At 40.9% G+C, this 15,492-nt stretch overlaps 1 protein-coding gene across 7 annotated transcripts in view; it reads right to left on the bottom strand.

Moving 5' to 3' along the window:
* PLSCR4 (phospholipid scramblase 4) overlaps positions 1–15,492 on the bottom strand; it is a 140,967-nt gene that overhangs the window by 49,518 nt on the left and 75,957 nt on the right. For 2 of the 7 annotated variants that reach the window (XM_078147236.1, XM_020980941.2), the window contains exon 1: positions 2,217–3,298. The exons of 1 other annotated variant lie outside the window; for it this stretch is intronic. The gene's annotated coding sequence lies outside the window, so the exon portion shown is untranslated. Of the gene's footprint in view, positions 1–115; positions 233–2,216; positions 3,300–9,940; positions 10,172–15,492 lie in introns of those variants that run through there. 4 more of the 7 variants (XM_020980942.2, XM_020980940.2, XM_078147235.1 and 1 more) reach the window with 4 other exon arrangements.

Here is a 15,492-nt window from a genome sequence, read left to right as displayed (position 1 = left end):
AACATGCTTTAAGGGTATATTTGCCAGCCAAATAATTAGTAGGAACTAGGGGTGTCTGGGACAAAGCAGGACAGGGAGAGGTAAAATCATAACATCTAGGATAGGACAGCTTTACCTTCTTCAAAGAAGTGTGTATTTGCAGCAAGGTTAGCCTCATGAGTATAGAGCTGTGCAAGAAATGCCCAGCAAAACCCTGAAAGAGTGGAAATCTTCAATGCTCCAAAAATACAGTCTAGGAAGAAAGAGGGCTTGGGTTTAAATCCCAGCACTGTCACTTAACACTACCACTACTCTGTATACTTACATACTTACTCGATGCTCACAAAATCCTCATCTTTTTCTTGCTATTATTACCCTCATTTTACCGAGAAAGAGACATGAGACTCACAGTGGTTAAATGACTTGGCTTAGGTTCATAGTTGGTAAATGTCTGAGGCAAGATTCTAAGCCATGTTTCTCTAGATTACAAGCCCAGAAATCTACCTGCTACATCTTCATGTGATTATGGACAATCTACTTCACCTCTCTTGTACTCTGTCTTGCCTTCTGTCTCTTACCTTCAACTGTAAAAGGTAGGGCTAGAATTAGATTACTTCTAGAGTCCCTACCAGGTCTACAGCCTCCTAATTAACCTCTAACATCGCTAGCTAGCCACCCAAGAAATGTCTATTGTTAATTTTCCTTTACCCACGAGAAGACTTCATTTAGCATCTTACAGTTACTTCCTCCAGCTATTGCATGAAATTGACTTAGGGTTAGTTTCCCCACTGGAACCCAGGGTAGAGACCTACCTACCTTCAGGACCTGGAGGCCACCTTCTAAATCCTGGCAATGCTCTCCTAATTGTCAAAACTAATGGCCTTTCCTTAATCCTGAACTTTCCTTTAACCTTTCTGTGGCCTTTGACATTGTGGATAATCCTCTTCTTCTGGATCTGTTCTCTTTTCTAGGTTTTCCAAATGCTGTTCTCTCCTAGCTCTCCTACCTGACTGAGCACTCTTTCTCAGTCTCCTGTGTTGAATCTACATTCAGGTTATACCTTGGGTGTCGTCCAAAGCTCTGTCTTGGGCTCTATGTTCTTCTGCTTCTACACTAGCTACTGTGTTATGTCATCTGTTGCCAAGGGTTCAATTATCATATTTATGCAGATAATTCCCAGAACCATATATCCAACCCTAACCTCTCCTCTGAGATCCAGTCGAGCATCACCTGCTGACTCCTGAACACCTCAAATTGGATGTCCTGCAGGCATTTCAAACTCAACCTTTCCCTTTTTCCTAAATTTTCTCTTGCTGCTGAGAAACTACCATCCTCTCAGGTGCCCAGACTTACAATTTCAGTGTCATCCTCAAGTCTTCCATCACAATTATTACCCTTATCTCATCAGTTACTAAATCCTGCTGTTTCTACAATTGCATTTCTAGCTAACAACATCTCTTGAATTAGACACATTCTCTGTAATTACATAGCTATCTCCTCAGTTCAAGTCTTCATTATCTCCCACCTGGACTATTGGAAACAGCTTCCAAATTGGTTCCCCTGCCTCAAATCTTTCCAGTTCCAATCCATGCTCACCTCACCTGTCAAAGTAATTTTCCTAAAGCACAGGTCAGACAACATTCAAGCCCTGTTCAATAAATGAGAGTGGCTCCCCATTTCCTCCAGGCTCAAATATAACATTCTCTCTTCAGCTTTTTAAGCCATTCACAAACTGACCCCTTCTTACCTTCCCAGCCTTCTTACCTTTCACTCCTTACAACCTATAGCCAGCCATGATACCTTCTTGCAAAATCATACTCCCATCTCTAGGCTCTGGGCTTTTTCACTAGATCTCCCCATAACTAGAATGCTTTCCCTTCTTGCCTCCACCTCACTAATTCCTTGGCTCCTCGTAAGACACAGCTCAATTGTCACCTTTTTCAAGAAGCCTTTTACTCTCCTTCCCTCCCCCAAGACTATCTCCCATTTGCACCGTATACATCTTATGAGCATGTAGTTGTTTATATGTTGTTTTCCTCATCAGTGTGTGTTGTTTGAGAGCAGAGACTCTCTCTCTCTCTCTCTCTCTCTCTCTCTCTCTCTCTCTCTCTCTCTCTCTCTCTCTCTCTCTCTCTCTCTCTCTCTCTCTCTCTCTCTCTCTCTCTCTCTCCCCCTCTTTCTGTTCTTTACTATGGCTATTAGGCCTTTCTTTGTATTCTCTGTGCTAAGCATAGTACCTGGAAAGCAGTGCTGGCTTGTTGACTGGCTGGCTGCTTGGCAGACAGGCGCTGGGCTAAATCAAGCTTTCCCAAAACCAGATGAAGTTCTTGGAACCAGGGGAGGTGTTTCAGCAGCTCCCGAAAATCCTGAGCTTCAGCGAAGAGGCTGCCCCGCGGGGCCAGGAAAAGATTCTCCCAGAGGAGCCCAGCCGCTTGAAAAGTTGGTAACTGTGCCCACGTCCTTAATGCCTTCCTCTCCACCCCACCTCCCGCTCCCCTAACTGGTCTGATACCACCCAGTTGGTGAAAGCCAAGCTGTGATTGCTTTTCCCGTTTCCCCTCTCCCCTCTTCCGTTCTCCTCTCCACTGCTCGTCAAACTCTCAGGGCGACAGCAACTCGCTTCTCGGGGTGATTACCGAGCCTCAACCACCCTACTGGGCAAAGGGAGGATATTCCGCCCCAGGAATGTAGTAACGGAAGGCAGGAGCTGTCCAGTCCTCGGCCCCAACCAGCCCCCTTCCCAAAGCAACGCTGGCCAGGACCCTGCCCCATCCACCCACTCCACCTTCGTGTCGCCCACCCAGGACAGGCTGGATTCCGTGCTCTCTCTCTCTAGATAGCTCCAAGTTCCCAGAAGAGCCTCGGAAGGGTGGGGAATTCTTGGAGTTGAAAAAGGAATGAATGTTTTCAAAAAGGGGAAGAAGAGGAGTAGCGGAAAAAGGAGGAGGAGAAGGTGGGGCAGGTCTAGAAAGGCAAAGTGAAGCAGGGTGTAGCCTAGAGAGCACTTTCCTTGGGCTCCTGCCCAAGATTAGAGAGGGAGAGAGAGAGAGGAGAGAGAGAGAGAGAGAGAGAGAGAGAGAGAGAGAGAGAGAGAGAGAGAGCGCAAATATGGCTCTGTGGAAGTTACAAGAGCAAGCCAGTGATGGTGCCCCTCCCTTGTGATGTTTTGAGACAGATCCGAAGACAAAACAGTCAGACAAGTCCTGCTGGGGGAGAGGGTCTTCTAATGGAGCAGTTTTCACGGAAGAGTTTTTTGATTTGCTCTTCCTCTCTCCTCACCCCTAGGCATTTGGCTCGGGCAATTGATTCTGGCAGACCCAAGTGGCTCAACACCCAGGCAGTAGTTTTTGTATCCCCACTCCCCACCCACTTTGGACCCGGCCAAGTTGTTCCAAAAGTTGAGGGGTGAAGGGAAGTAGACAGGAAGGGAGCAAAGGACTATAGGAAATGGCCTGTTCACGTTGGCAACGGTAGGAAAAACAACCAATATTTAGTAATTAACCTTTCTTACTTTGCGGGGTGAAGAATGGGGGCAGCTTCAACATTTAAATTACAGGATTCTGATAGCCCAGGAGAACAGCATAATACCCTCAGATAAAATCAGTGGACCGTAGTTTATCATTGGTGCCAGAAGTGGAAAGGAGTGGTTTAGATTCTTTTCTGAAGAACTTTGTTCCATCCTGAATGTTTTGGGGAGGATGAAGGGATAAAAGAATGCAGTTCTGAGAGTTTCCTGCTCATATGCAAGTTATTTAAAAATATAGTCCTGTAATCTTCAGAGCACATTTATATTTATGGAGAAAAGTAATTTGTGACATTAATGTATAAATAAGATACTTCTAAAAGGAGAAAAAGAAAAACAGAACAACTCACTATATTTTAGCATTAATCATTGTTGACTTTTGTGCCAGCAGGAATTGTTTGGTTTATTAGTGCAAATACACTATGACGTAAGGGGACTGAAAGACCCTCAGGCATCTTCCCTGCCCAAAGAGCCCCAGCCTCTCTGGGGTGAGGGTCTTTCCATTGCTTTTTAGATTCCAGCCACTTCCCTAATCACTATCCAATAAAAAAGAAGAGGTACTGCTTATATACATCCAAAGGCTTGGGGCCTTCCCACTAAATGCTGGTTATTGAACAGCCCACTAAAAATAATAAATCGTGAATAAACCTGTTTGTCCAAGCAGATAGCAAAGAGAAATCAGAAAAATTCCATAGTTCAGAATACACCAGGTGGTATACATTGGGAGTATCTCATGGCAGCAGAGAGAATTCCCAATCTCACTCAAAGGGAAAGCTCCCAAGTCTCTAGGGAGATAAACTGGTTATCAAAATAACTTTTTGGGGTAAGGGGCACAGTTCCCCTTCTCAAAGCCAGAAGGAAGAACAAAGTTCCAATTTACCAAACTCTTGTGCCCCTGCCACCCTTTATGGAGGAATGCTGCCTGAAGTCATCATTATCTTTACCAATGAGAAGAGTGTTATGAAGTGATCTACAGTTAAACCTTTCAGTTACATGTATTTGAGGGCAGTTGTAAACTCTGGAAACTGGGTAGGATTATGAGCACTTCTAAATAAGCCTACATGTATGGGACAACAGATTCACAATTTAAAGTCTTAACTTCTATATTTCCCTACAACCCTAACTCTTTATGAAATGTGGTGGAAGGACACCACAACTGGAACTCTGGTTCATGGGCTAACAGCCTTCAAGAATCCTATCTATATGAGACTTGCAGAAAGCTTTGCTCAGTCTCGGTATGACATATAATAAGAAAGCGCATCCTAGTTTCAAATGCATGCCCTTTGAAATTTGTAAATTTATGAGGAATCTTTGTGTTGCCTTGGTAGGTGGTGAATTATTCTTGACTTGAAGCCTTTAAGTGAAGATTGGATGACAATTTTTAGGGGGATGCTCAACAGGAAATTCCTATACAAGTATTGGTTGGACAAGAGAACTTCAGAGGTCCTTTCCAGCTCATGAGATTCTGTGACTTTCTTTTGTCTTGTTTTAATATAACGGATCCTTACATTACACATTAGTATAAAGATTTAGCAATTGGCTACTGAGTAATTGGCAGCTGAAATTTGATTTTTCATTTCCTTATTGCATTAAAGGTTTGACAATTGTCCAATGTCTCCAGCACCAAGTTACAGACTGGTAAAAGCCTATAATTAACTTCTCTGTTTCCTAAGAGTATTTCTCAGAATAAAAAAAGCCACTCCCACACCCTCTTTTCAGGAAATTGGCCCTCATTCCTTTGCATTGATTGTAGGATGAAAGATAGCTGTGGATTTCAGTAATATTACAAGAGTACTAACTTTTCTGTAAGGACCTGAACTCCCTTCGCAATCTGCTTGTCTCTCCCCACCCTCAATTCCTCCATTCATTGACTTTTTATCAAAAGACTGCCAAGGAAGGTAGCTTGTCAGTTTGGGATAGAGAAATTATATATCTAGAAATATCACTATATAATCAGAAGACCTTAATTACCTTAGGGAAGAAATTTAAAAGAAACAAAAACAAAATTAAACCGAAACACACACACGTGCACATACACATTCTTTCCATGCATGCTACATCCTCATGGACTGTCAGATTTACCAAATTCTTGGGCCCAACTTACTGAATTTATCAACTCAGAGCTTTCTCAAGAGCAGGAAGGAGATTTCAGAACAGGAGGAAAGGCAGATTATTTCTCCAACAGTTATCTGTCTTCTTCAAGACCTAAAGGCCATAGTCTGGGTCCACGTTTTTGTTGGTCAATCATTTCAGTCACATTCAACTCTTCATGACCCTATCTGGGGATTTTTTGACAAAGACATCGGAGTGGTTTGCCATTTCCTTCACCAGCTCTCTGAGGAAAGCGGAGTTACTTGACTTACCCAGGGTCACACAGCTAGTAAGTGTCTGAGGTCTGATTTGAACTCAGGAAGATGAGTCTTCCTGACTCCAGGCCCAGTGCTTTATGCCTTTCGGCACCACTTAGCTGCCCGGAAGCCTGGATTCAAAAGACACAGAACTAGAAGGGACTTAAAAGAATATCTAGTCCAACCCCCACTTATTTTAAAGATAAAGAAACTGAGGCCCAGAGAGTTAAAAGTAGTCAACCATGCAAGCTGGCTGTAGGAAAGCCAGGAATTGAACCCCGGTCCTTGAACTGAAATTTACCAAAGATAAATTGTTTTTTTTTTTAAGTAGAAATGGTGGGAACCTTGAATGAAAGTGACCATACATTTTAGAATCTATGGGAGAGGAGGGAAAAATCTATTGAAATGTACAGTGGTTTTTGGATGCTCAGGGCAGCTTTGGATGTACGTCATACAATAAACCTTAAGGAAAGGGGAAAAAGAAAACATTCTAAAAATACTCTCATTACAGAGTAACTGACAAAAGACAAACTGTCCTCTTATTTTTCTGCAAAAACAAACCTTGACCTTCAGCTCTTAATTATTTTTGCCTCTGCCCTGTGTCTATGCACTGCTCTCTGCCTTTAAATAAGACACTTTCTCATTCCAAATATTGTTACCTTTCAGAGGGAAAAAAATAACTTTGAGAAATCCTTAGTCTTAAGATGTCTTGAAGTTCATTTTATCTTATTTGCACACTATATTAGATAAAGCTGTTGGAACACTTTCTGGACCATATAACAAAATGCTTCATTGCTGGATTACAATAGCAGAAGGCAGAGGATCTACAATTTCTTCAGAGGTTGAAAACTTCAGTCATGGGAATTCCCTCCAAGGGAAAAAATAAATTAGCTTTCTAGAGATGTCTTAGGGAGTTGGCAGGGCATGTGGAAATTAGGTGACTTATCCATGTCATGGATTTGCACTTGGGTCCTTCAGACTTCAATTCCAAAATGCTATTTGCTTCTTTTCCAACATTATCCCTATCCCACCCCCAATAATAAACCAATCCACAAGCTTTTCTTATGCTCCTGCAATACTTTTAAGGATTCAAAGACAAAAAGGTAACAGTCTTTGCCCACAAGGAAAATCATAGCTGGGAATTAGAGGGAGCTTCATATGTTATATAAACAACTTCTTTTGATTATCACAAGTATGTGAGGTGGGTACAATTATTATCATCCCTATCTTTCAGATGAGAAAACTGAGGCTCATTAAAGGTGATTTGCTCAGGGTCATATAGCTTATATGTGTTTCCGATTCAGAACGCAGCGGAAGCAGTGAAATGCAGAAGGTCTAACTCTAGCACTGGAATCTGAGAATCCACATTAATTTCTGACATTTAGCACCTGTGACTCAGAGCTTTAGTGTCCTCATCTCTAAAATGAGGAGGCTGACCTAAATGGTCTCCAAGCTCTCCTCTACCTGGAGATCTGTAAACTCATACAGTTTCACCATGGCAACTACATGTTTGGCATTGGACAAGTAATTTGGAAGCATAAGTCTCTACAGACTCCAAGGCCATATCTCTTTACAGTATACTAGGCTACTTCCCTGAGACAAGAGTAATCTGGTAAGAGTGTGGTCCAGTAAAAAGAGCAATGTCTCTGCAGTAAGAGAATATGAGTTCAAATCCAACCTTTGACACTTAAGATCTGTGTCAGCTTGGACAAGTTACTTAGTTTCCCTTTTCCTTGGACCCCTGATTTGTAAAATAGGGGGACTGAATAAGATGCTAACCTCTTCCAGATCTGGAATGATGATTTTATAATCCTGAACCAAATTGTTGATGGAAAGAGATACGATCTGGGCTCTGTGAGTTCAATTTGATTTTTAATGTGCCCTGAAATACTTTTTGGTTTTGTTTTAATGGTGTTTTAAGCAAAGAAATTCTCTTCCAGATTTGGGAACTGATTAAAATATGGAAGTCCCATGTATTAACCAATGTAAGTGTATTTTGTAAGTGTATTTTGTAAGTGTATTTTTGTAAGTGTATTAACCAATAAAGTGTATTAACCAATTTTGTAAGTGTATTAACCAATGAAGGAAATAAATAATGTACCTTTTTTCCTCTCTTATAATCCTTAGTGGACATTTTCTTTTTTTCATTCCCAATAATCCTGAGAAACCCTAAATACTATTAGGGGAAATTTCTGCTATTAAGAAAACAAATTACCTGTGGATACATGCCCTCTTTGTTTCTGATTGAGCAAGTCTCACTGAATGAATAACTTTTTTCTGATTCTTCCTGACAGAAAAGGTGCACAATAAAATACCCAATATCACAGGACAGCCTGCTCTTGGAAAAGGAGAATGAGTATAACAAGATTTCCAGGAATCATTAAAACAATAAATAAAACCATATGGACAGTTGGACTACATTAACCCTGTACTAGCAGGGATTGTACATTATAGCATTTGAGGGAGTATTCCATATCCTTCCACATGCCTCACTAACAGGGCAAAATACACTTTCAATAAATGATTTTAGTTTTCCTTCGTTCTTTCTTCCCTCCCCCCTGCCCTGCCTTGCCTTGCTTTTTAGGTCCTTTCTGACTGCCTTGCATAAGAAAGTGGAATTGTTTAACTCCAGATCACTTTTCTTTGGTCCCCACTCCAGGACTCTTAAATAGAAGCAGCACAAATTCAGGCGGAAGAGGCATTACACTTGTTCCATTCAGAACTAGTGGAGAAACAAAGTCAGTCCATGTCCAGTCTCCTGGGTGAACCCCAGTTCTGAGACACTCTCCCTCCTCCCCTCCAGCTCCTAGTCCCCCCTTCACTCAGCTAAAATCCCACATTCTTCAGGAGTCCTTCCTGTCCCCCCTTTTCCTTCCTCCCCAGGATTCGAGTGCTTTCTTTCTCTAAGATCATCTTTCATCTATATTATATCCTCTGTATCTGTTTACATGGTGCCTCTTCTAGTAGTTTGGGAGCTCCTTTGATTCGCTATTAACACAGTGTCTTGACACAGTGAGCGCTGTAATAAACTGTTGACTGACTGGAAGTTGGAGGGGCAGATTTTAGCTCTGGGCAAAGGGGAAAAAAAGATGGTGTGGTGGATAGAGTATTATCTCTTCCCAAGTTCACATTTGGCCTCAGACACTGACTAGCTGGGTGACCCTCAGCAAGTCACCTAACCCTGTTTGCCTCAGTTTCCTCATCTCTAAAATGAGCTGCAGAAGGAAATGGCAGATCACTCTAGAATCTTTGCCAAGAAAACCCCAAATGGGGTCATGAAGAGTTGGACACAAGTGAATAACCAGGAACTGCAGTAACAAAAGCAAATAATTCACAACTCTCCCAGATAAGTGAATGGCATGAGCTGCCTCTTGCTGTAAGGGCTCTCTCCTCCTTGGTCTTCTTTAATTGACCTCTGCATGCTCCAGCCTTTGGTAAGCATTTCTTGGGTATATCATGGACCACTTTCTTCCTATTGTATGTGTTGGATTACATATCCCATGCTCGGATATTTGACTGGGGATTGCGTGATTTCAGAAAGCCCAGTTCAGCCGTTCCACCCAAGCTCTTTGCTGCCAACCCACCAAAGGAGACTCACTATTTTTTTTTTAACTTTAGGACTCTTTTTCCTGTTTCAGCTCGTTATCTTTCCAAGCAGAATTGCTCTCAAACTACCCTGGCAGCCTTGCCCCCAAAGACCACCAGAACTCATGACTGGCATCCCTCAGATCATTCCCAGCCCACTTACCACCTCCTCCCCTGCTCTCCTCCCTCCTCTAGTCCCGCACTCCCTAAATCCATCCCTTTCCCCTGCTCTCCAGACTCCCAGAGGGACAACCTGCCCCTTCCTACTCCGAACCAAACCCTGGCATCCGACCATGGTCTCTAACAAAGCCAAGCTGCCGGCAGGCTCCACTCAACCCTTTTCTCCCCCCTCCCTGAATTCTGCAGCACCCGGCTCACTCTGCTTCTAATCTGACCTGCGGACTCTCTCCCAGCCTCTCCCTTAGCTAAAGGTATGTGGTATTTCCCATTTAGTTCTTTGTGTGGTTCCACCCTCATACCCTTAGCAGAGTGAAGAATTACCTACCTGACTCTAGTCCTCTGGTCTGACTTGAACTGTGTGGTTAAAAGCCTTCAACAGAGGAAATGAAGGAAAAAAAATACAACTAGGCTGGCAGAGGCTATTAACCAATAGACTCCACCTTTGCAACTTAATTAAACCTCTAGGGAGAGGTCCTTCTTTTGAAATTGTGCTTTCCTGAACCTGGATCCCTTCTGAGTGAGACTGGTGACTTTGCTTAGCCCTACCTCACTTACATCCAGTTCACTTGTAAGTCAAGAGATCACCCTCCTGACGTCATTGGTCCTCTTCAAGAAGGAAGGATGAACAATCCCCACTCCTTTTCACTTCCTCCTTCTGTTTTTCTGCTATATAAAATCATGGAGTTGGAAGAACAGAGACCTCAATTCCTTTCCCAAGTCTACGATAAGATTCAATATTGAGACATCAATTGATGGTCATTAAGAAAATGGGCATGCACATTCACACAGCCTTCCTAATGGTACAGGAAACACATTTTAATGGAGAGAAGAGGAAAACTTGTATTTTTGCCTGGGAATTGTAGAGATTCATACGGAGAGGAGGGAATGATACATGTGAGCAGGCTTTCTGTAGACCTCAGTACAAACAGAGGGAGCTCTGATTCTGAAGAAGATAAGCAGTCATAGGAGCAAGGAGCTGGAAAGGACCTAAGAAGGCCTACTCCCTCATTTTACAGATGAAGGAACCGAGGCTGAGAAGATATCTGACTTGTCCAGGGCCATGCAGCTAGGTGCCTGAGCTTGGGTTTTCTGACTCCAAGTCTAACACTACTTCCTGAAAGCGTGATGCCCCTTACAGTTTAGCTAAGAGTGCACAGAGAGTTTGTTCCCAGTACTCAGACCTGCTTGGGCAAAGGCTTGGAGTGAGAAATAAAGGGACATTTGAATCAGATGTGTGATGGGATCAGTGAGAAGAGTGAGGTCAGGATTAATTAGGAAGCCTTGAATCTAACAAACCAGGCAACCAACAATCATTTATTGATCACCTAGGAGGTACCAACTGCTGAATTTTCCAGTTTACATATTTAGTAGGTCCTTTGATTGGGTTGAATGACGTTGGTGATGGATAAGATGAGGTTAAAGCATTTTAGTGTTTTATTGTCCCCACCTAACTGAAGGGCAGGTCAAGTCAGTATTTTCAAAGAAAAAAAACACTTGCATTGGAGAAACAAGTAAAATTCTAGAGATTTTAAAATTTGTTTTCTCTCTGGCCCTTAAAACCCTTCACAACCTGGCTCCTTCCACCATGTCTATTCATGTCACATTTTACTTCCCTCCACATACTCAGCAATGCTTCTCTGGGCTTCTTGCTGTTCTTCCCACCTGCTCTCTCCTCTCCTCCTAGTCTCCGCATTTGTGCTGGCTGCCCTTCAGAGCTGGAATGCACTCCCTCTTCACCTCCTCCCCTTGGCATTTGGCTTCCTTGAGAATTCAAATAAAATAGCACCTTACTTCCTTGTACTTTATATTATTTGGTATGTACATAGTTATTTAGAATTATCCTCCCTTGTTAGGATGAAAGCTCCTTGAAGCCAGTAATTATTTACTTTTTTCTCTTTACCCAGTTACCTGGCACAGAGTAAGCTTAATAAATGTTTGTTGATATTATAATGGCTTACATAACCTATTTTTGACATGCCATTTTAAAATGCTTTACATATGTCATCTCACTTGAGTTTCACAAGCTATGTGCTACATACAAGGGCCTATTTATAGATCTGGAGAGGACAGTTCAGAAAAGTAATGTGATTTGCTTGTGATCACATAACCAGTAAGCCTCAGGGTTACATTTGAGATAAGAGCTTCCTTCCTCCAAATTCAGCCCTTTATACCCTGCCTTTTTTTGGGGGGGGGGCATGCCACCAATGCCAGAGATGGCAAAGTGCTTTATTGACAAGGAGATTTTTTTTACGAAAATGCCTGTTTTATTCTACAAATTAAAAATAAAATAAAAAGCACAAGACCCGAAAAAATAGAAACTCCTCCCCAAGCAATGGGCAGAGATCAGGGGTATCCCCTAGGACAGATAGGGTCTGGGTGCTATCTGGGGTTCCCAGATGTATCTCTCTCTCAGGAGGACAAAGAAGGACTAGAAAAGGCTGCTAAAGCTGGAGAAAAGAAGAAAGGACAGAGAGTGGGCATCTCCCTTCTAGGAAGCCCACATGGATCTCACACTAGATACGAAGACTATGTAGACCTATGGGAACACAAAATGATACAGCGCAAAGTTAGCAGAGTCAGAACCACAATATACAGAATGATTAATTATAGCTTTGTGATTGTTTTCCCTTGGACTGGACGTGTGATTTCATTCAAACACTCAATGAGGGACCTCCTTCTACCAATGCAGATTGTAGTTGCTCAAAACTCTTAGAAATTGCCTGAAGCACGTGGAGGTCTGTCCTCTGTGGGATACCTATTTTCCCTGGCCCGTGCTGAATCACCTGGAGTTGCCTCAGCAGAAGATGCCCCATTGTACACGTATAGCCTATATCAGATTGTATGACGTCCTGGGAAAGTGTGAGAGGGGAGGAGTGAGAAAAAGGGGGGAGAGAAGAGAGAGTAAAAAATTGAAACTCAAAATCTTGTACAAGTGAATGTTAAAAATGAGCTTTGGAAACACATGTACAAAAGTATTTATAGCAGTTCTCTTTTTGGTGGCAAAGAATTGGAAATCGAGTGAAGTGAGCAGAACCAGGAGAACATTGTACACAGTAACAGCCACATTGTGCAATGACTGACTGTAATAGACTCAGCTCTTCTCAGCAACACAAGGATTTAAAACAATTCCAAGAGACTTATGATGGAAAATGGTATTCACATCCAGAGAAAGAACTGTGGATTCTGAATGTAAATGAAAGTATACTATTTGCCCTCCTTTTATTTTGTTGTTTTGTTTTGTTTTTCTTTCTCTTGGTTTCTCCCACTAGTTCTAATTCTTCTTTACATCATGACTAATGTGAAAATATGTTTAATATGAATGTATAAGTAGAGCCTATATCAGATTGCATGCCAGCTTGGGGAGGGGGAAGGAAAGAGAGAAGGAGAAATTTGAAGCTCAAAATCTTATGGAAGTAAACGTTGAAAACTAAAAATAAATTAATTAATTATTTTAAAAAAGAAAATGATTTTTGCATGTAATCAGAAACAATAAAATACTATTAAGTATTAAGTGCTACATAAGTTCTCTAAAAGATTAAAAAAAAGAAATTAACTGAGACAATGGGAAATTAAGTGACTGACACAGCCAGTGGGTTTAAGAGGCAGATCTTGAACTCAGGTTTTTCAAAGGCCAAGGCTACAGCTCTATTCTTTGCTATGGGGCCTAAAATATAAATAATGAAAGTCACTACATACTTCTACAACAATGTATAGAAGATAAGAATTCAGAAAGAGATAGAGAACTGGGTGGAAAATTTTGGAAAAGTTAATATTCACACGTAACTGTCCTTTCATATTTCACCACCCACTCCCACCCCATGGGATGTAACCTTCTCTTGTAAAAAAAAGAAAAGAAAAGAAAAGAAAAGAAAAGAGAAGAAAAGAAAAGAAAAGAAAAGAAAAGAAAAGAAAAGAAAAGAAAAGAAAAGAAAAGAAAAGAAAAGAAAAGAAAAGAAAAGCAGATAAGCAAAAATTAGACCTACCTTGACTAGGTGTGACAATGTATGCAACATTCTGACAGCATAAGTACCCTGACTTTGTAAAAAGAAGGAAGTTGTGAGTTTATTATCTATTTCCTGAACCATTGTGGCATACTCAGTTACTCAGTGTTAGTTTCCTTTTGGAGAGCTTTTCATTTGCCTAGCCAGGGTCTTTCTGCATCTTATTCTTCCATTTCTTCTTATTTAACTCCAAATAAGTTCATACAAATCCTCCCATGTTTCTCTGAATTCTCTAAATTTCTCATTTTTACTACATAATAATATTCCATTTTATTCATACGCAATATTCCTCCCTTTCTCTCTCTCTCTCTCTCTCTCTCTCTCTCTCTCTCTCTCTCTCAGAGTAATGAGAATTTCTGATTTCATGTACAACTTTTAAACCTTATTTTTTATCAATATCTTCTTTTATATAACATTGTTTCCTAATGTCTACCTTCCCCAATCTAGTATTCCATTCCTTAAAAAAAGCTTATCTGCTTTTCTTTTTTTTTTTACAAGAGAAGGTTACATCCCATTTAAAAACAATGAAAAAAAAAGCTAAGCAAAAGTAATCTTACACATTAACTACCTCAGATGGTATATGCAACATGCCATACCTACAGTCTTCTGTTTCTCTGCAATGAGAGAAAAAAGTACATTTTCTCAATTTCTCTTTGGGGCCAAATTCATACATTATATACATTTGGTTTCCATGTACACATGGTCATTTTGTTTATTGAATCCCTGATTCTACATTAGTTTGTAGATGTTCCCATGCATCTCCTGACTTCTTCATTGTCATTTCTTATAACAGAATAACGTATTATTTTCACATACTATAATTTATTTGGCCACTCCCCAAACAATAATATCATAATTAGGCTTTAGTCTTGTATGTTTTGAAATTACTCTTTCAAAAGACACCAATGACATTGTAATAATCGAACCCAGAACCCTTTTTATTTTTATAATTCTTATCCCCTTTACTCTCTTTGCAACTTTTGATGCAGTTGACTTTTCCTTGCTATTGGGGACTTGTCTCTTTTCTACCTCTCTAAACACCAATTCTCTGGCTAGTTTCCTTCTTTCTCATCTTCTTTCCAACCATTTAATCTCGGTCTTTCTGGGGGTATGTAATAGGACTTTTTCTACTCTCTCTTTACATTCTTTCCTGACTAATCTCACACATTCCCATTGCTTTAACAATCCAATTAATGTGAAAATGTCTTCCTAGACTTCCAAAACTTCCCAGCTTTAGTGCTGAATTCTCTTCTTGGCCATAGACCTGTTCTGCTACTTGCCCATAGACCATTTGCAATTTGGTACTACATTGCTACTTTGAACTCAACATTTCCCAAACTAAGCTCATTATCTTTGCTCCTGAACTTCTAATTCTTTTTAATATCCTGTCTGTTAAATCCATCATTCATGCCATGTCCCATGCTCATAACTTTGCAGTTAAGTTCAATTCTTCTCTTTTATACATCACATATTCAATCAATTACCATGTCCTGTTGATTCCAGCTCTGCAACCTTGCTTACATCTATCTCCTCTACTCCCACTATCACAACCCTCCCAAAAAATAGACCCTCATTGCCACCTACCTGGACTATTGTCATAATCGTTTCTTACCATGTTCTCTCTCATCCCACCAATCCATTCTGCTGTCAGAATTATCTTTATTAGGCATATATTTGATTACCTTACTCCTTGGCTCAAAAAATCTTTAGATGATCCATATTGTTATTAAGGTAAAATGCAAACTTCTCTACTTCTCTACAGGCCCTGTAATATCTTATGCCACCTTATTTTCCTAAATTTGCTTCATGCTAAGTCCTTTCTGCACATTGTGTGATAAATTCAAACATCCCTAGGGCAAGCCATCTGCTTTACTCT

This window comes from Phascolarctos cinereus, unplaced genomic scaffold, assembly GCF_003287225.1.
Source record: "Phascolarctos cinereus isolate Bilbo 61053 unplaced genomic scaffold, phaCin_HiC Scaffold_7;HRSCAF=346, whole genome shotgun sequence".
Lineage (NCBI taxonomy): Eukaryota > Metazoa > Chordata > Mammalia > Diprotodontia > Phascolarctidae > Phascolarctos > Phascolarctos cinereus.
Note: the sequence above shows the minus strand (reverse complement) of the source record. Positions and strands in the feature narration are given on the sequence as shown.